Genomic DNA, 22,434 nt, shown 5'->3' with positions numbered 1-22,434 from the left:
AAAATATGAGGAAAAAATGGAAAAAAACACACTTTTTCTAACTTTGACCCCCAAAATATGTTACACATCTACAATCACCAAAAAACACCCATGCTAAATAGTTTCTAAATTTTGTCCTGAGTTTAGAAATACCCAATGTTTACACGTTCTTTGCTTTTTTTGCAATTTATGGGGCAATAAATACAAGTAGCACTTCGCTATTTCCAAACCACTTTTTTTCAAAATTAGCGCTAGTTACATTGGAACCCTGATATCTGTCAGGAATACCTGAATATCCCTTGACATGTATATATTTTTTTTAGAAGACATCCCAAAGTATTGATCTAGGCCCATTTTGGTATATTTCATGCCACCATTTCACCGCCAAATGCGATCCAAAAAAAAAAAAAAAGTTCACTTTTTCACAAAATTTGTCACAAACTTTAGGTTTCCCACTGAAATTATTTATAAACAGCTTCTGCAATTATGGCACAAATGGTTGTAAATGCTTCTCTGGGATCCCCTTTGTTCAGAAATAGCAGACTTATATGGCTTTGGGGTTGCTTTTTGGTAATTAGAAGGCCGCTAAATGCTGCTGCGCACCACACGTGTTTTATGCCCAGGAGTGAAGGGGTTAATTAGGGAGCATGTAGGGTTAATTTTAACTTTAGTGTAGTAGACAACCCCAAGTATTGATCTAGGCCCATTTTGGTATATTTTATGCCACCATTTCACCGCCAAATACGAGCAAATAAAAAAAAAAAAAAAAACTTTACATTTTTCACAATTTTAGGTTTCTCACTGAAATTATTTACAAACAGCTTGTGCTATTATGGCAGAAATTGTTGTAAAAGCTTCTCTGGGATCCCCTTTGTTCAGAAATAGCAGACTTATATGGCTTTGGCGTTTCTTTTTGGTAATTAGAAGGCCGCTAAATGCTGCTGCGCACCAGACGTTAATTATGCCCAGCAGTGAAGGGGTTAAATTAGGTAGCTTGTAGGGAGCTTGCAGGGTTAATTTTAGAGATCAGCTTCCCACCTGACACATCCCACCCCCTGATTCCTCCCAAACAGCTCTCTTCCCTCCCCCACCCCACAATTGTTCCCGCCATCTTAAGTACTGGCAGAAAGTCTGCCAGTACTAAATAAGAGTTTTTTGTTTTTTTTTAAATAAAAATATTAAAATATTTTAGCTGTGATGGACCCCTGCCTTAGCCCCAACCTCCCTGATCCCCCCTCCAGCTCTCTAACCCTCTCCCCTACCTAATTACCGCCATCTTGGGTACTGGCAGCTGTCTGCCAGTACCCAGTTTGGCCCCAAAACCCCCCCAAAAAGTATTTTTATTTTATTTTTAACTTTAAAACTATTTCTGTAGTGTAGCAGCCCTCCCACAATACCCCCACCCCCTCCCCCTCCCAGATCCTCTAATATTTGAATTTTTTTATTTTTTTTACCTTTTTCTCCCTTTCTGCCTCATTCATTGGTGTCAGTGTGGCTAATGTGTGCACGTGCACACGCACCCCGTGCACGCGCCCATGCACGTTCACGCTCACCCTTGTGCACGCGCACCCTCACACCCGGACAGTGCACTACCGGACACTGGCACCATCGCTACCGGTGCATGTGGCCCTCTCTGCATCGGAGGCTTGTAAAGTGGTATTGCAGGATGCCTCCATATCGAGGCATCACTGCAATACCCTCAGAGCTGCTGGAAGCATTTGGTACGTCCATTGTCATTAACTGTTAGTTTTTGCATGACGTACCTGGTACGTCAGTTGTCATTAAGGGGTTAATGATTATTTCTATGACTTTGCAACCTATCTGCATACTGTTTTTACTCTCTACCTATAGGGATACCATATTATAGCAGCAAGATACATAGTCTGGGGGCTAAGTTTATACTAGACTCATATTTAATTAACATCTTACACTATAGGTTAATAGGTGGGTATTAATGTTTGTCTACCCTCATGCAGACGTGTGTTTTACAGTTTATATAAGTTATATGTTTAAAGTCATGACAGCACACTTTATTCCCATATGCTAATGTGTTTAACAGTGTATGGTTCCACCCAGGTGTAATAGGTTCATCTTAATAGTACTCTTTTCCCATTGCATTGGATTGTTCTCATGGTTGTCTTATGTTTATACTACTGAAAGGGAGTTTAGCTTCTAACAATAATTGCCCTGTTCTATATCTTATATATGGGTATAAAGAGGTTTATGAGGGGGATAAAGGTTATACTATACTGCAATCATCTTTTCCCTTATGCTGTGTTCATGGATTAGACTACGCTATTCTATCATCCTTATGAGCTGGAAATTTTCTATGCAACATTACTAGCTAAGGCTTCAAACACAAGTTCCTCATGGGTTACTATCTGTGCAACCTATGTAAGTGTATTCCTTTACTATGATGGTGTGGTTCTTTTGTAGTCTGTATGTTCTACCATCTTTCCCCTTTAAAGTATTAATGGGTTGGTTAATTGACAATTTGTAAAGTGGGGGATCTGCTGCCTACGGCCGGGGCAGTGGACTTCTGCTGATATCAGTCCTATTTAATTTGACTGAATTTATACTAATCCATGTTTTGCAGTCCTAACGGATACCATCTACCCTCCGTATTAGTGTTAATAATTCTGTTCTAGTTTATATGGAGCCTTACAGCTTTTTATTATAGTGTGTCCTAACTTTTATAGCTTCCCTATCCTTATATCCCATATCTTGTGCTTTATTGAGCTATATACTGCTTACATAACATACTATAAGCAAGCAAGCACCATTCCTTCCTCCGTCGCATATTACTCCTGCTCTGTTAAATTCAAGTAGTACAAGAGTCCCCCCCCCTAGAGTTTTTTATTTCACGGTTACATCTACAACAATAAAAAAATAAAAAATCTGAGGTCTACATAGCGAGATCCAAAAGTGGTCTCTTCATTTTATTATACCTTCCCTTACTTCCAGATTTGTCTCCTTATTTAAGGTCCAAGAGTGACCTTTTCAGTTTGTTATGGGAGGTTAGCTTTTATATAGGCACTGTGTTTAATTTGACTATTAATATTACAATTTATTGTATTGCAATTTTCTTTGTTTATACTGCTTGTATGCCTATTTCTAGTACCTCAATAAAAAAAAAATTTTTAAAAAAAAAGAAACTATTCACAACCTCATGGAAAAAGTTGAAGACTTCGCCAATAGGGGATGCCGAAACAATCTGCGAATAAGAGGTGTACCAGAAAGCATCCAACCCGCAGCAATCCCAGGATACCTTCAAGATATTTTTAGGACCGTAAAAGGAACCAACACTTCACCAGACATTGTCATGGAATGCGCTCATAGAGCGCTGACAGCCAAACCACCTGCAAAAGCTCCACCACAGGACATCATAGTGAAATTCCTTAAAGTGAATGTCAAGTCACGTTCACCCCTCTTCCTCATCTTGATAATTACCAAAAATAAACGTTAGTTTAAGTCATCATTTTTTTATAATTTAAGAATAAACCATAATCGAAGGATTTATAACCCTACTTCGCTTACTTTCTTCCTCCGCCCGCCATCTTGTCCCTCGTATCTAATTTGATTGACATTGCCTTTAACGAATTATAGCTCATACCCCGTGGCGTCCAGCCCCTTTTTGCACACGTAACGCGATCAAACTGTGCATGTGTTCCCTAACAAATCGTCATTGACAATCCATGCTCGTTCACGTGTAGCGCATGCGCAAACAGTTCCTAACACCTAACGCATGCGCAATGTCTATCTACCTGTCAACCGCGATCCCCCGCCGCAATCCCTAATAAAGTGTTTAACCCCTAAACCGCCACTCCCGGACCCCGCCGCCACCTACAATAAAAGTATAACCCCCTAATGTGATCCCCCTACACCGTCGCCAGCTATATTACATACCCCCTAATGTGAGCTCCTACCCCGCCGCCATCTACATTATCTACCCCCTAATGTGAGCCCCTTACACCGCTGCCAGCTACATTAAACTACCCGCTATTGTGCGCCCCTACCCCGCCGCCATCTACCTTACCTACCCCCTAAAGTGAGCCACTACCCCGCCGTCATCTACCTTACCTCCCCACTAAAGTGAGCCCCTTACATCGCCGCCATCTACCTTACCTCCCCCGCCGCCATCTACCCTACCTCCCCCGCCGCCATCTACCTTACCTCCCCCGCCGCCATCTACCTTACCTACCCACTAAAGTGAGCCCCTTACACCGCCGCCATCTACCTTACCTACCCCGCCGACATCTACCTTACCTACCCACTAAAGTGAGCCCCTACCCCGCCGCCATCTACCTTACCTACCCACTAAAGTGAGCCCCTACACCGCCGCCATCTACCTTACCTACCCCGCCGCCGCCATCTACCTTACCTACCCCCTAAAGTAAGCCCCTTACACCGCCGCCATCTACCTTACCTACCCCCTAAAGTGAGCTCCTACCCCGCCGCCATCTATTTTAAATATATTAACCCCTAATTTAATCCCCCTACGCCGCCACCACCTATATTAAACACATTAACCCCTAATCTAATCCCCCTACACCGCCGCCAGCTATATTAACCCTAATTATAATAGGGTTAATATAGTTATTATATTATATATATTAACTCTTTTAACCCTAATTATATTAGGGTTAATATAGTTATTATATTATATATATATATATATTAAGTATAATAACCCTATCCAACTCTAACATCCCTAACTAAATTCTTATTAAAATAAATCTAATTAATATTAATATTATTAATTAAAATATTCCTATTTAAAGGGATACTTAACCCAAATTTTTTCTTTCATGATTCAGATAGAGCATGCAATTTTAAGCAACTTTCTCATTTGCTCCTATTAACACATTTTCTTTGTTCTCTTGTTTTCTTTATTTGAAATAGCAGTAATGTAAGGTTAGGAGCCGGCCCATTTTTGCTTCAGCACCTGGGTAGCGCTTGCTGATTGGTTTGCTACATTTAGCTACCAATCAGCAAGCGCTACCCAGGTGCTGAACCAAAAATGGGACGGCTCTTAAAGGGACATGCCACCCACATTTTTTCTTTTATGATTTAGAAAGAGAATGCAATTTTAAACATCTTTCTTATTTACTTCTATTATCTAATTTGTTTTATTCTCTTGATATTCTTTGATGAAAAGCATATCTAGATATGCTCACTAGCTGCTGAATGGTTGCTGCACATAGAAGCCTTGTGTGATTGGCTCACCCATGTGCATTGCTTTTTCTTCAACTGAGGATATTTAAAAAATGAAGCAAAATAAATAATGGAAGTAAATTGTAATGTTGTTTAAATTTCTATTCTCTATCTGAATCATGAAAGAAAGATTTTGGGTTTAGTGGCCCTTTAAGCTTACAGTCTAGCTTTTTAAAATCAAGATAGCATGTTAACAAGGAAAAATTGATAATAGGAGTGAATTAGAAAGTTGCTTAAAATTGCATGTTGTACCTGAATCATGAAAGACAAAATTTGGGTTTAGTATCCTTTTAAATCTAAATACTTACCTATAAAATAAACCCTAAAATAGCTACAATGTAATTAATAATTACATTGTAGCTATTTTAGGGTTTATATTTATTTTACAGGTAACTTGGTATTTATTTTAAATAGGTACAATAGCTATTAAATAGTTAATAGGGAAAAGAAGTACAGAAAGCGCAAGAAGCCTTGAGTTATTTATTGCAACAACAAATGAATATAATCAACATAAAAACTTACATTCAAGTAAGTAGATTAGTGCACCAAGTTCATAAACAGCCGCAGTATAAGACCGGATCCTCAGGCAGATATGTCCAGATTTCAAAAGGACCGCCGAACAAAGTCGGCGTCTGACGTCACTGTAAGGATCCGGCACCGGAGCGTCCCCCTGCAGGCCTAAGCCTCTTAGACCGCTGATGCTGGTAGTATGACCGGAGCACAGGAGCACTAGTTGCGGTAGTTGCGGTATCCCTAAGCGTTTCGTCGACTTTGTTCGGCGGTCCTTTTGAAATCTGGACATATCTGCCTGAGGATCCGGTCTTATACTGTGGCTGTTTATGAACTTGGTGCACTAATCTACTTACTTGAATGTAAGTTTTTATGTTGATTATATTCATTTGTTGTTGCAATAAATAACTCAAGGCTTCTTGCGCTTTCTGTACTTCTTTGCCCTAGTCCTGCTCTCAACCCTGGTGATTTCAAGAAAGATCACCAAAAAGAAGCGGCATCAACTTGAGTTTGCCTAAGACCCTTTTTTGGAATTCCATCTACTTCTGTTGAAAATTGAAATACATTGAGACTTTAGGTTTGAATTCTTTGCTATATTGATAATTGTTTTTTTATGTGCAATTTGTTACTGAATTTTTTACTGTGAAGATTTGCTTGTTCATTTGTTTATTTATGTTGTATCAATGTATGCTTTGACATGTGCTGTTAGTTTTACTTTATTGATAGAAACAGTATAGGTGATCTGAGAGTTTTCAGTTTATTAGCGCTGAATTAACAGTTGTGTGTTAGTATTAAATAGTTAATAACTATTTAATAGCTACCTAGTTAAAATAATTACCAATTTAACTGTAAAATAAATCCTAACCTAAGTTACAAATACACCTACACTATCAATAAATTAAATAAACTACAAATATCTAAACTAAAATACAATTAAATAAACTAAACTAAATTCAAACATCACCTATTTCTTTCTCCTTGTTATTTTGATAAGTGACTCACTGTGTGTTTAAAAATGTGCAACATGGTCAAGAAATGTATTTTGCAATATTAAAAAATGTCACATATTTATGGGTATTTACTGTAATTCCTGCTGCATTCAGATCTGTCCTGGAAGCATAGGGGTTTGCAGTGAATGCATTACAACTCTCTGACTGCTTAGGGGCTAAACACTTCTGGTCATATAGATATAGATAAAATGTAAAATAAAATTCACTGGAAATATGTTGCATGCCTCATTACCATGGCTCAGTAATTTGTTATAACAGCTTTTAGAGCTCACAGGGTCAGGCTGTGCAGCAGTGATTCCGGGTGTTAGATTATATCAGCACAGCTGTTCAAAGCCTGACCCTGTGTGCTCTAACAGGGTCAGCAACCTTGGGTCCCCAGATGTTTTAGAACTACATTTCCCATGATGCTGAGATACTCTTTAGGCTGTCTGAGCATTATGGGAAATGTAGTTCCAAAACATCTGGGGACCCAAGGTTGCTGACCCGATGTTATAACAGACAGATTAGCAATGCAGCATAGGGACAGAGAGCAAGCACACACATGGAACTAAGTCACCATAACAGATTTCTGACAATAACCCTGTTACTCTTTATACATCGCGCTGCCAGTATTTGTATAATGCCATGATTGCACAAAATGTACTTTAATACAAACACTCCGGCGCTAAGTTTTCATTCTTACATCCGATCTCAGTTACATACACACTTGGCACATGAGCAGTAGGGGTACAACTCTAACATCCCTTGTAGTAGAGCTGCTGCAGAGATATGTGAGGCAAGGCTCTGTATCCTCCTGACTCCGTGTACATGGCAGCGAGAGGAAGCTTACCTGACATGGTTTAAGGGATCAGCTCTGGTCCTTTAAAAGTCAATGCTACATATGTGCTAAGGAAGAGTGCTATCCAGCAGCGATTAAACCCACATGCTGCCTGTGTGTTAGAAGGCGCTCGCTCCCACAGGGAACTCTGCTTACAACCAGCGCTGGAAACACTCTCTCCATATAAAGATCCCTCCCCACTGGTGATGAGCTCAGTCAGTCCTAAGGCTAACTTACTTGTCCCTGATCCCTGCTGGTGCTGTGCATTATCTAACTAAGTACATTGGAGTCAGAGGAGCTGACCCGTTGCAGAGACAGGGAGGGGTCTGGGCTTATTCCGGTAGTGGACAGTTTAATTATAGCTTATAGGCTGCCTAATTAATTTAACTGACCTCTCCTCGTCTCTGCAACGGGTCAGCTCCAACTCTAATGTACTTAGATAATGCACAGAATTTCATCACCAGTCCAGCATGGCAGGGGAAAAGTAAGCATTGATGGATGATCTTATCGGCAGTGGGGAGGGATTTTTATATGGAGAGTGTTTCTAGCGCTACGTGGAACAAAATGCCTGACTCATTTAATTAAATGGACAAATAGGGATCCAGCACTACATGAGGAGTCTTGCACAATGCACTTACCGCTCTGCCCTGTGCTTTCCTCACCCATGTGGAGCTGTCAAGAACCTGCCGGTCCTGTTCAGGTTACAAACTGATAGCAAAAAGTGGAAGCCTCTTACAATTGCGCGCGCTTCCGCCCCCCATACAGTATCATCCAATGGGTGTTTGAGACTCCTTTTTGTTTTTAAATTGGACGTCTATGCTTAAACGTCTATCATTGAAATTAACCTTTTAACGCCGTTATGCCGTTCTATTCCGTCATATTTACACTGGGCTTTAAAGCCGTTATGACGGAATAGAACGTCATATCAAACGGCTGTCCTGAAGCCTTCTGCGCTTCAAGGACTTGATCGCGGTCTGGAGGGCGTTCCTAGGGTTGTAGGGACGCCCCCCAGATGCGATCCAATAATTGAAATCTCGCGATCGTATGCACGATCGCGTAGTTTCAATTTGTCTACATCGGAACAGGTGTTCCGATGTAGACACTTTAACCCTGTCACGAAAGGGTTAAAGGGCTGGCATAATTTACATATCAAGGGGAGACTCTAAAACGGGGCAGATTGCAAAAACGCCCAACCTTTCGATGTCAATGCTTTTAGCCTCTTATTTATTTAAATTATATTAAAATGGCAAGATATTTTTTACCACCCACCACAAAAAATTGTTATTAAACAATAAACTATGCCACCAACTTTGCAATGTAATTTTTTTTTTATATATATATATATATAAACTTTTTTTATTTTTTTTAATAAACTTGGAGGGGAGGGGCACTGCCCCACTTGCCCCAATGGAGGAGCCTCCACTGCTATACATACATACACACATTATATATATATACACACATACATACATATATATATATATATACATACATACATACATACATATATATATACATACATACACACATACATACATACATACATACGACTTTTCAAAATCACTTTAATCAGTGTTAACGTTTTCGGCCATAATATAGTCTGTCTTCAGACAAAAAAAGTGTTTTGACACTTTTTTTGTCTGAAGACGGACTATATTATGTCCGAAAACGTTAACACTGATTAAAGTGATTTTGAAAAGTCCCTTGGAGTGCGCTTGTCCAACATGTATATATATAAAATCTGCAAAACTTGCCTACACATAGAACAGGGAACAAAATTTAAATCAAGTACAACCAACAAAGAATTTGACATACGTTACAGAATTACATGCAACACCACACATGTCATCTATCTCCTGACATGTCAGGGATGCAAAAAGCAGTACGTAGGGAGCACGAAACGTGCCCTACGTGATAGAGTTTTACAACATTTGAGGGACATAGGAAATTCAGACACTACAACTCCCATAGCAAAGCACTTTAGGCAGGAACACAATTCTAATGAATCCCTATTAACTGTACAAGGTATAGATCACATACCAAGACATAGGAGAGGGGGAGATAGGGAAAGGCGTTTAGACCAGAGAGAAGTGTTTTGGATTTTCAATTTACAGACAAAACACCCCTCTGGTCTAAATTCAATCATGGATGTAGACTTATTTTACTGAATTTACAAAACTTGTTAGAAAGTATACTTTATACAACAAATGCAACATTCCAAATTTAATTTAAATATTGTTTTAAAACATCCTTTGAAATTAGTAAAGTTATAGGTATTAGGCAAAATGTATATTAACACAAAAACATTAGCACTTCTCATTGCTATATGTTTAACATTTCATAAAGAGTTAACATTGTACAGGTGCCTGCAATCACTTTAAACACTTTACCTTTAAATAGCACTAGCAGGTGTGAACCCAAACTATGCCAGTGAACAGGGGCTGAAGCTTGGCCCGAAACATGTTTGGCGTTGGGTTCTGAACACCTTGTTGCAGGCCTGCGACTAGCTTATATGGCTCACATGTTTTTTTTAAATATTTTTTAAATTAAAATTTACTCTTGTTTTTAAGAAAAAAAGATTCTTCACAGCATTTCTCTTTTCTTCTGGAGCTGCGGGATGACAAAATGTTTTTCTACTATTGTATTTGATCTACCCCACGGAGATCGTCTATCCCTGCACACAGAAGAGGGAAATTCATCAAGTAAAGGAACACTCCTCAAAGGGGACCGCTGAAGAGAGGCTCAAGAAATTAAAACATAGGGGTATGTATTTCAGCGCCGCTGTTTTTTTGTATTATCTCCTGTCTGGATTTTGTTGGTTACAGCTGGCAGCATAGTTTACATCCCCATCTTCACAATATATGCCTATTTAGTGCGGTCCCGAATACTTATGAACAAATCGTAATATACTTGGATTACCTAGATGTTACTAAACACTTGTTTCTTACCTTACACTTTTATTCCCTTTGGCTTTGACATTGTTGACGGATGTGTCCCGGAGGCAACAAGTCCAGTGACGTTGCGCATAGCGCAGTCTGTTTCTGATTGCGTCACAGTGAAGGGACGGTTGTTGGAGCAAAGGGCTACACGCTGAGGCGGGTGAATTGAATTCACGCTCCGGACAGAAGACGTTTTCCTAGACACTTAGCTGTCAGTGCAGAGCTCCACGCTGAAACAGACGGACTGGATTTACATTCCGAGGGGAAGACGCTTCTCCTGATATATAAAGTAAGGTCGAATTTTTTCTTTTCTCTCTATTTTGCCTTTGTGCATAAAAGACTGTTTAACCACTTATATATACAAACTTGTACTGGGAAACATTTTTTCATTTATGTGCTCTACGGGATATGACTTCACAATAGTGTTAAAATCCTTCACTCTATTTTGACAAAGAAGTGAGTGTTAAACAAAAGTTGGGAACTTTTCTCTACTATACAAGAGTACTTTATTGGGACTTGATAATACAACAATATAGAGACTCAAATTGAACTTTTCACTTTATGTCAATGGGAAAGTGATGATTATTATAAGCTCTTTTCACTTTCAATAGAAAATAATATCAAATTGTCTACACTTTTTGTTTCTTTAAACAAACCTCTTGCTCTTTGATATCTTAAACATGGATGAAATATATGTTTTAAAAGACATTACACTAGATCAAGATTCCTCTGATATGGAGGACATCCTGGAGGACATAGAAACTATATTGGATGATTTATTTCAACAGATGGATAATCTCAGGAAAAGAGATATAAGATTAGAGTTGGACATTAAAACCTTCCAAATACATCAAACAAACTCCAGAATTCCAAGGGGTTTAAGAATATCAAAATTTCCATCTTTTCAAGTTACTTGTCAAGATTTCATAAACAAGTGGAATGAGGTTTTAACTACCTGTTCCAGATCTCTCATAAATCTGTTAATAGAATATAAAAAGAAACAGAGGTTACAATTAATTCAACATATGCAAGAACTGCAAGTGGAACTCAAAAAATATCAATGTCAACAGGAGTTCAAAGACTATGATAGACAATTCCAAGAAAACATGAGGTCTTTCAAAAAAGAACTATGGCTTTTCAAACAACAAAAAATGCATAGAGATAAATTGGACTATGAATTGAACAAGGTTTATAGATGGAGTCACAATAGTGACTATAAAACATTTTTCAAAAATAAAACACAACACACTAACACACACAAGAGATCAGGTCCAAAACAAGACAAAAAAGTCACATTTAGTTAGACAGAATATGAATATGACACTTCAGATCAGGAAACATCTTCACATCAAGTTAGCAATTCTTTACCAGTTAAAGAATCTATTTCTGTGTTAGATATTCCCTCCACCTCTAACATCACACAGTCAAAAAACGGGGTGGGCCTTTCCAAACCCAATACAAAATTAAAAACAAAAAGAAAGTACGTAGAGGGCACAGGGGTAGAGGCAGAAGGGGTAGGAAGCAGTCGCTATCCCCAAAGAAAGAAGGTGTCTTACAGGACAAGTCATCATTAAACAATGTAGTCAATTTATCCTCTAGATGCCTCACTGAACAAGAAATTTCCCTATTGCAAAGGGGTCTCAACTTTGCACCTAGCTGTAATTTTAACCTTTTCTCCACAGTGTTGGATGTAAATAGATTTGTCAGAAGCCTAACCATGAAAAAACATTTTGCAAATGATGATGAAATTGTAAATGAAGAAGTAAATGATCAGGCTGTTTGCGTTCAACAAACTCCTAACTTTAATTTCAATGACTATACCGCAATGGTAGATATGCAAGAACTCATTGAGGAGAATGATTCTACGCAAACAGCCAAATTTGGTCCTTCAGAGAAAGATATCAATTTGAAAAGATTTAAAGAAAAAAGTGTTTTTTACCCTATTCACAGTCGGGGTCAACATTTACAAGTATTTCAGCAAACTCTTGAAACACAATTAATTGCATTAAACAACAAGAACAAAAAAATAAATACATACAAAGACAGCAATTTGACATCTCAAGAGAGAAAAGCTATCCAGACACTCAAAGATGATCAAAGTATAGTTATCAGGGAATCTGATAAAGGTGGCAATACAGTAATCTTAAATAGGAAAGACTACTTAATTGAAGCTAATAGACAACTTACAAACAAAGATGTATACCAACTACTTCCATCTGACCCTACTAAGCCATACAGTAAGATTCTGTCAGAAATAATACACAAAGCTAGACTAGATGGAGTATTTTTGGAAAAGGTTATGGAGTATTTATTGCCCAAAAATCCTTGTGTACCTATATTTCATCAGCTTCCAAAGCTACACAAAGATCCTATACACCCCCCAGGCCGCCCAATAGTGGCAGGCATAGGCTCTTTAAATGAAAGGATATCTGATTTGGTTGATACTTACTTACAACCTATAGTCGTTGACTTATATGGTTACTTAAAAGACACAACATCATTCATTGAAAAAATCAAACATGTTACATGGTGTGACTCTTACAGATTTGTTACTTTAGACGTTACTTCACTGTATACCACTATTCCTCATACTTTAGGTTTGGAAGCACTTCATTTTTTTCTTACTCACCACACTACGTATGATTTTTTCACTAATCAATTTATTTACACAGCTGTTGAATATCTTCTCAAACATAATTTTTTTATGTTTGAGGATCATTACTATCTCCAGAGACGTGGCACCGCTATGGGGGCAAAATTTTCCCCTTCCTATGCTAACCTCTACATGGGGTTCTGGGAGCGGTGCCACGTCTTTGGAGATACTAATCCCTTTCGTGATCACATTGTTTATTTTGGTAGGTACATTGACGATTTGGTGTTGGTGTGGGATGGAGACCAGCAATCAGTTGCCAGGTTTCTTGACTATGTCAACAGCAACAAACTCAACTTATCTTTCACTATGACTGAAAATGCTAACACTATTAACTTTTTGGATGTCACTTTAACATCCAACAATGATACACATTCTATTGACATTGAACTTTTTAGAAAAAGCACAGCAGGCAACACCATTCTGCACTCATCTTCATGTCACCCTAAACACACAATTGAATCCATTCCATATGGACAACTAATTAGAACTAAACGTAATTGTACAACAGAATCAAAATTTCAAATGCACGCTGAACAGACCAATCAACGACTGGAGGCCAGGGGTTACAAAACAGACCTTTTAACCAAAACAAAGACAAAAGTAGATCTTATTAACAGAGATGATTTGATATATAAAGACACAACAAAAAAACAAAGACAACATAATAAGCCCACTTTTATTACAAATTACAGCAGAGATTTTAACAAAATTTGTGACATTGTACGTGGTTGCTTACCCATTTTAGAAAGTGACACTAAATTAAAGAAAATTGTTACTGAAGGTTGCTTCTTTTCAGCTCGTAGAGCAAAAACTTTAGGAAGCATTCTTGCTCCCTCTATGTTGCCTAGCAATAATAAACAGACATGGCTTACTCAAAGATTAGGATGTAACAAATGCAATGGTAAAATCTGCAAAACTTGCCTACACATAGAACAGGGAACAAAATTTAAATCAAGTACAACCAACAAAGAATTTGACATACGTTACAGAATTACATGCAACACCACACATGTCATCTATCTCCTGACATGTCAGGGATGCAAAAAGCAGTACGTAGGGCGCACAAAACGTGCCCTACGTGATAGAGTTTTACAACATTTGAGGGACATAGGAAATTCAGACACTACAACTCCCATAGCAAAGCACTTTAGGCAGGAACACAATTCTAATGAATCCCTATTAACTGTACAAGGTATAGATCACATACCAAGACATAGGAGAGGGGGAGATAGGGAAAGGCGTTTAGACCAGAGAGAAGTGTTTTGGATTTTCAATTTACAGACAAAACACCCCTCTGGTCTAAATTCAATCATGGATGTAGACTTATTTTACTGAATTTACAAAACTTGTTAGAAAGTATACTTTATACAACAAATGCAACATTCCAAATTTAATTTAAATATTGTTTTAAAACATCCTTTGAAATTAGTAAAGTTATAGGTATTAGGCAAAATGTATATTAACACAAAAACATTAGCACTTCTCATTGCTATATGTTTAACATTTCATAAAGAGTTAACATTGTACAGGTGCCTGCAATCACTTTAAACACTTTACCTTTAAATAGCACTAGCAGGTGTGAACCCAAACTATGCCAGTGAACAGGGGCTGAAGCTTGGCCCGAAACATGTTTGGCGTTGGGTTCTGAACACCTTGTTGCAGGCCTGCGACTAGCTTATATGGCTCACATGTTTTTACATGTTTTTTTTAAATATTTTTGAAAATAAAATTTACTCTTGTTTTTAAGAAAAAAAGATTCTTCACAGCATTTCTCTTTTCTTCTGGAGCTGCGGGATGACAAAATGTTTTTCTCTTATATATATATATATATATACATACATATACATACACACATATATATATATATATATATATATATATATATATACACATACATACATACATACATATACACACATATATATATATATATATATATATATATATATATATATATATATATATATATATATATATATATATATATAATAGGGAATGTAATTTTAAACAACTTTCATATTTACTTTTATCACCAATTTGGATTTGTTCTTTTGGTATTCTTATTTGAAAGTTAAACCTAGGAGGTTCATATGCTAATTTTTTAGACCTTGAAGACTGCCTCTAATCTGAATGCATTTTGACCACCAGAGGGCATTAGTTCATGTGTTTCATATAGATAACATTGAGCTCATGCACATGAAGTTACCCTGGAGTGAGCACTAACATGCAAGTCTGTCCAAAGAACTAAAATAAGGGGGCAGTTTGCAGAAGCCTAGATAGAAGGTAAACACAGAGGTAAAAATGGTATTTATGTAAACCAAAAAAAAAAAATTTAAATTAAAAGATATTTTTTTAAAGATCTGTTTTTCAAAATCTTTACATTGAACAATTGCAAGATCGATAAAATTAATCACTTTCAATCAATGGCAAGACAGTGATATACAATATCATTTTGTAGATATTTTAATGGCAATTCTTGAAAACAAATAATCCAAAATAGATCATCTTTTGGATTAGAAAGTATATTGTAAAGTAATAATGAATAAATAAAAATACTGTATGTTGCACTGTCAGTACTGACAAAACTATTGCCCCCAAACCGCCTGGATATAGTCTGCTAGAGCTTGGACTCCCCTAGAATCATTGTCCTCTAATTGAGGTAGAAGTTCACCATACTCAGGGACATCCAAGCTCTACAGGTCTATATCATGGATTGTAAAGGCAATGTTGTGAAACATACAGCATATAAGGAAAATCAAGGAGACTTTAGAGGGGGCATACTGAAGAACCCCACTGGAGATGTCCAAGCAGCGGAAACAGCTTTTCAATACGCCAAAGGCACTCTCAATCACTGATTGGGTGGCGATGTGTGCCTCGTAGTGCACCTCTTACACTCCGTTGGGGTTGTGGACGGGTGTGAACAGCCACGGAAGACACGAATATCCAGAATCACCTGCGTAAAAGAAATAGAGCATTCATATTAGCAATCAGAATGACTAAAATATATAATATACATATGTGTGAAAATATAAGAGATATCTAACTATCAGTATTCCCTCTGGCATTTGTCCCTCCTGGAAGCAATGGTAGAATTCCGGAGGACAAAGAAATCATGGTTGGAACCAGGGATTCCAGAGTGTATGCTCATTATCCTCAACCTGGCATCACAGATGACCTGGATGTTTAGCGAGTGGTTATTCTTCCTATCCTGGTATGGCTCCTCTGTACCCCTGGGAGGCTGCACCAATACTCTTGGCAACCCAGCAAGATGATAAAACTGGAGCTTTACAGCATGCCACACCTCAGGTGTATTGGGGAAGTGGACATGATGGACTAGGCATTGGTGCAAAGCATTCAGGACAACCTTCAGATGATGTGAGGTTGCCTGGCTCAAACCTATACCTAGACCTGTCACAGCCTGGAATGATTGAGTTGCCAAAACAGAGAGGACTGATAGTAATTATACCATCCCAGGGATTGCCCTAATTCTTGCAGTGACTGGTTCGAGAGAGTCCTTGATTTTGACATAAAGCCTCTCAATGGAAGCCCTATTGAGTCAAAATCAATGGATCACCTCTCGATCACTGAGGGCATAGGGACCAACCCTAAGCAGGAACACCCTTGGCACCCACTGGCATCTTCGTTGTCACACAAATGCAGCCATCAACACCCATCTTTCCCTGTGTCTCCTTAAAAACAGGACAAACTCTAATGCGCTGACTATGTCCATTGTAAAAATAATAATGAAATGAAGTGATTGAAAGCACTTTTTATAATGGCAAGTTCTACAGCTGTGAATGATTGCAGTAATTGATTTAATAAGTTATGCGCCACACATGACATAACTAATTAAAGGGACAGTCAACACCAGAATTATTATTATCTATTGACTTGCATTTTAGCCAATTAGTGCAGTGTCTGCCACTATAAACAACAAAGATTAAGTATCCAGCGCCTAAAATGACTAATATACCTGCTTCACTATAAGGAAGATCCCCTATCAGATCTGGTGGGTAGTTACTATGAAAAGTGTATATAGGAGCGCCTACAGGCTAAGGTATATCACAGGGCTAGAAATAGGTAAAAGAATGATAGAAAAAACAACTAGAGTAGTAAAACAATCCTGACCAAATACTCCGTATGAAATCGTTTTAATCAATAGGGTAATACACAATTATCTAATGTATACCGATGATACTTCAAAATGTAGACAAAATAAAATAAAATAAAATACAATAAAATTACAATTGCAATGAAAAAATAATAGAACACACTAGTGAAATACTCGATACAGTATAGATATGAAATCTAAAAATCTAAAAATATCTTAGCTTGTGGGCTACAGATTAGGATACATTATTTCCACAGAAGAATAGTAATGATCCTTAGAGGACCATACTGGTTAAAAATATAAGAAACCTTATAGGCAATTTTTTAAATCCACAGATAATCTAGTTTAGATTGGTACAATATTAAAAGTAGTATCTATTATTAAACCATAAAAAGAAATAATATCTATTTGGTGAACCAGTGAATAAAACACTCAAAATTGTGTCCAATGTATCAAAAAAACAAAATGAAGCAAAAATCATACAAAAAATCACAATATGCAAAAAGACAGTGCTTAATCAAATCTTGTGAATCCTAACAAAAAATAAATCCTGACAAAATATACTCTACGTGTCCTATCCTAAATTCGAACAATACCGGTATGTTCTAGTGTCACTTATCTGCTTCCCTAGCGGTAATGCAAAAACCAAAGTGAAACAAATCACTGATTTATGTGCCTAGTGCGATGAAATTGCCCCTAAAATATCCTAAATGTTATTGTGGGGGTAACATTTCAAAAAAGTGAAGTACAAAGGGGGTAAAAACACAAAACTTAACAACCAAATATACGTATTGGGTAAAATGAAATAAAAGTCAAGTTTATGTCCAAAGTCTTTTGATGTCCCTCGATAGGGTCCGAAATGGCCAATAATCCTGGGAATGTAGCAATCCAAGCAAATGCTGTATAAAATAATCCTGAAAAAGAAAACAAAGTGCACTAAACAAAAAAGCCTATGGGGTTTCAGATTATCGGTAAATAAACTTACCCCATTAGGTTATATCCTGGAAATATGGTAAGCCTCACAAATCGTGTGTCGATATTAGTCTACGCGTTTCGGTCCTCTGAAGAACCTTTTTCAAGACATCATTTGTGATTTGTTTCACTTTGGTTTTTGCATTACCGCTAGGGAAGCGGATAAGTGACACTAGAACATACCGGTATTGTTCGAATTTAGGATAGGACACGTAGAGTATATTTTGTCAGGATTTATTTTTTGTTAGGATTCACAAGATTTGATTAAGCACTGTCTTTTTGCATATTGTGATTTTTTGTATGATTTTTGCTTCATTTTGTTTTTTTTGATACATTGGACACAATTTTGAGTGTTTTATTCACTGGTTCACCAAATAGATATTATTTCTTTTTATGGTTTAATAATAGATACTACTTTTAATATTGTACCAATCTAAACTAGATTATCTGTGGATTTAAAAAATTGCCTATAAGGTTTCTTATATTTTTAACCAGTATGGTCCTCTAAGGATCATTACTATTCTTCTGTGGAAATAATGTATCCTAATCTGTAGCCCACAAGCTCAGATATTTTTAGATTTTTAGATTTCATATCTATACTGTATCGAGTATTTCACTAGTGTGTTCTATTATTTTTTCATTGCAATTGTAATTTTATTGTATTTTATTTTATTTTGTCTACATTTTGAAGTATCATCTGTATACATTAGATAATTGTGTATTACCCTATTGATTAAAACGATTTCATACGGAGTATTTGGTCAGGATTGTTTTACTACTCTAGTTGTTTTTTCTATCATTCTTTGACCTATTTCTAGCCCTGTGATATACCTTAGCCTGTAGGCGCTCCTATATACACTTTTCACAGTGTCTGCCACTAGCCACGGGCGTGCTCACAATGCTATCTATATGGCCTACATGAGCTTGCTCTCCCCTGCTGTGAAAAGTAAATAAAATAGAGGCGGCCTTCAAGGGCTTAGAAATTATCATATGAGCCTTCCTAGGTTTGCTTTCAACTAAGAATACCAAGAGAACAAAGCAAAATTGTTGATAAAAGTAAATTGGAAAGTTGTTTAAAATTACATGCCCTATTTGAAAAATGAAAGTTTTTTTGGACTTGACTGTCCCTTTAATGAAAGAATTTCTGTATTATTGCATCATTTGACAAGCACATTGATTGAATCATTTATGCACCACACATGATTAGTGACAGAATTTCAGTATTATTGCGTCATGTGATGAGCACAATGTTGTTTCTAAATTAAGATATATTGAATTAGATCATCCAGGTAAGTTCACCAGCTGTAATAAAGTGCATTGTTTGTGCAATTTAATAAATTACTTATGCACAACACATGAGTATTTAGCTATGGCTGGAATCATAACTCTGATTTTCTGTGTTTAGGTAACAGCATTGTGGAGGCTTAAAAGGTAAGTGTTTATGGTGTTTTTGGAATACCATATTAAAGAACAATGTGGTGTATTAACATTGCCAAAAGGCAAGAGGTCCCAACGCTGCTTTTTAACGCCTGCTGGTATTGCGAGTCTGGCAGGTACAGGTGTACCACTTTTTTTTTTCCGTGACTCGAACATACCGCAAATCCACTTACGTCAATTGCATATCCTATCTTTTCAATGGGATTCTCCTAACGCCGGTATTACAAGTCTTGGAAAAAGTGAGCGGTACAGCCTCTCCTATCAAGACTCCTACCGCATTTGAAAGTCAGTAGTTAAGAGTTTTATGGGCTAACGCCGTAACATAAAGCTCTTAACTAAAGTGCTAAAAAGTACACTAACATCCATAAACTACCTATTAACCCCTAAACCGAGGTCCCCCCCCACATCGCAAACACTAAAATAAAATTTTGAACCCCTAATCTGCCGACCGGACTTCGCCGCCATTGTAATAAATATATTAACCCCTAAACCGCTGCACGTTCACCTCGCAAACACGAGTTAAATTTTATTAACCCCTAATCTGCCGTCCCCAATGTCGCTGCCACTATATTAAATTTATTAACACCTAAACCTAAGTCTAACCCTAACAACCCCTAACTTAAATATTATTTAAATAAATCTAAAAAAAAATTACTATTATTAACTAAATTATTCCTATTTAAAAATAAATACTTACCTGTAAAATAAACCCTAAAATAGCTACAATATAACTAATAGTTACATTGTAGCTATCTCAGGGTTTATTTTTATTTTACAGGCAACTATGTATTTATTTTAGAACAACAAAGTGATGAGCTGCACCAGGGTACTTGTTAAAAACTTTTATTGTAGGTCACAATATCTTCCTTCCAGAAGCATTATTTCACAACAATAAAGGACATTGTGGTGTGTATAGAAGTCACCCAAAGAGCTTATTGCTGACGCGTTTCAGCCGAACTGGCCGTAATCGTAGCATAATGCTCATAATCCCAATCCACCTTTAAATCCATTGTGCTAAATTGTGATTGGATAAAACAATTATCCTGGGCGGTTTCTAAGAACACACCTTTTATACAGATACACCAATATAAAGTATTATTCATATATGTTTGATAAACAATAATAAGTAATGTGAACATTATACAATTGCTTTTGCTCAGATGAACTCCCGGTTGGGACTAACAGTTGACTTATAGCCTGAATATTATAGTTCTAGTCCTTACACTTTTGTTAACTTTTTTATCTCAATTTCAAAGTCTACCAAAATATCCTTATCATTTTTTATTGCCCTAAGCTTTTCTACCTAGGCTTTTGAGCACTTCAAGGTATCAGCAAAATTATGCAAATGAAGTAAGTTCTGGGACCCATAGGGAAGAAGAGAGATCAGATGTAGCGCAGGTTTTTTCAAAGGTCCCAGAAGGATTCGAAGGGGGGGGAAACGTTACAAAAGGGAAAGGGATTCTAAAAGGGAACCCATTACAACAACGACAACCCCCCAGGAGGGGCAGATCAAAAACCAAGTATCCGTAAATTCTGTGATTAATCTGTCTTCGCGTCCACTAAGTGCCATTGAAACTAAGGTCTTAAATTATGGCCTAAGCTTTGTGCCAGCTGACACATTTAATTTATTCCAAACCTTAGTGGACGTGAACAGACTGATCAGGAATCTTACAGTAAAGAAATATTTTGCTAAAGGTGGTACAGAGATGAGTCATGATAAAACTGAAAATAAATCCCTTTCAAACACAACATTTACATTTCAAGAGGCATGTGATTTGGAGGCACTGGAAAATGTGTACTTTGAAAGTGGCAACAATGAGACATATACAGATACAAATAAAGTATCGAGTGGCCCTCAGTTTTCAAGTGCCTCTAAATTTTATCCCTTACATATAAGGGGAAATATTCTTGAACAATTTCAAAGAAGAGTGGAGAGGGATCTAACGAATTTAGCCTATGTTGCCAAACAATATGTGCATCCAAATTTAAATAAAGAAGAGTTTTCAGCACTAAACAGTCTCAAAGGAGATAAAAATCTGGTGATTAGATCAGCAGACAAGGGTGGGTCTGTGGTTGTCATGGACAAATGTTTCTTTGTTCAAGAAGCACTACGACAACTTTCAGACCCACTCCAGTATACGCTTCTGTCGCATGATCCCACAGCAAGATTCAAGCGTGAATTATTGCACTTAATTGACGATGGAAAGGAAGCAGGCTTTATAGATGAGAAAACAAGTGAATTTTTGATAGTAGATTCTCCGATAAAGCCTGTTTTCAATTTCCTTCCCAAAGTACATAAGTCCTTAACAGATGTTAAGGGCCGTCCCATTATTAGTGGCATAGGCTCTATATTAGAGCCTATGTCACAATGGTTAGATTCCATCCTACAGCCAATGGTATCTAAGTTGTCTAGTCATTTGAGAGATACTAAGCAACTTTTGATTGAACTTGAATCTGTCTTTTGGCATAGCCATTTCAGTTGGCTGTCTATAGATGTAACTTCCTTGTACTCATCTATACCCCATGACAAGGGTCTAGAAGCATTATCGTTTTTCCTGAAAAGGATGACTGAATATAGTCCCCAGCTTTGTAGTTACATCCTGAATGTCACAGAGTTCTTGTTAACTCATAATTTTTTCATGTTTGAGGGAGACCACTACCTCCAGAGATGTGGGACAGCGATGGGGGCCAAATTTGCCCCCTCCTATGCCAACCTGTTTATGGGTTGGTGGGAGCTGTCCCACATCTATGGAGATAGTGGACCCTGGAAAGCTAAGATCAATTACTACAGG

The 22,434-nt window shown here is 37.3% G+C and overlaps 1 pseudogene; it reads right to left on the bottom strand.

Moving 5' to 3' along the window:
• Nucleotides 1-8,252, bottom strand: part of LOC128661372 (zinc finger protein 721-like) — a 411,744-nt pseudogene extending 403,492 nt beyond the window's left edge.
• Nucleotides 8,253-22,434: the final 14,182 nt, after the last annotated feature.

This window comes from Bombina bombina, chromosome 5 (genome assembly GCF_027579735.1).
Source record: "Bombina bombina isolate aBomBom1 chromosome 5, aBomBom1.pri, whole genome shotgun sequence".
NCBI classification, from domain to species: domain Eukaryota; kingdom Metazoa; phylum Chordata; class Amphibia; order Anura; family Bombinatoridae; genus Bombina; species Bombina bombina.
Note: the sequence above shows the minus strand (reverse complement) of the source record. Positions and strands in the feature narration are given on the sequence as shown.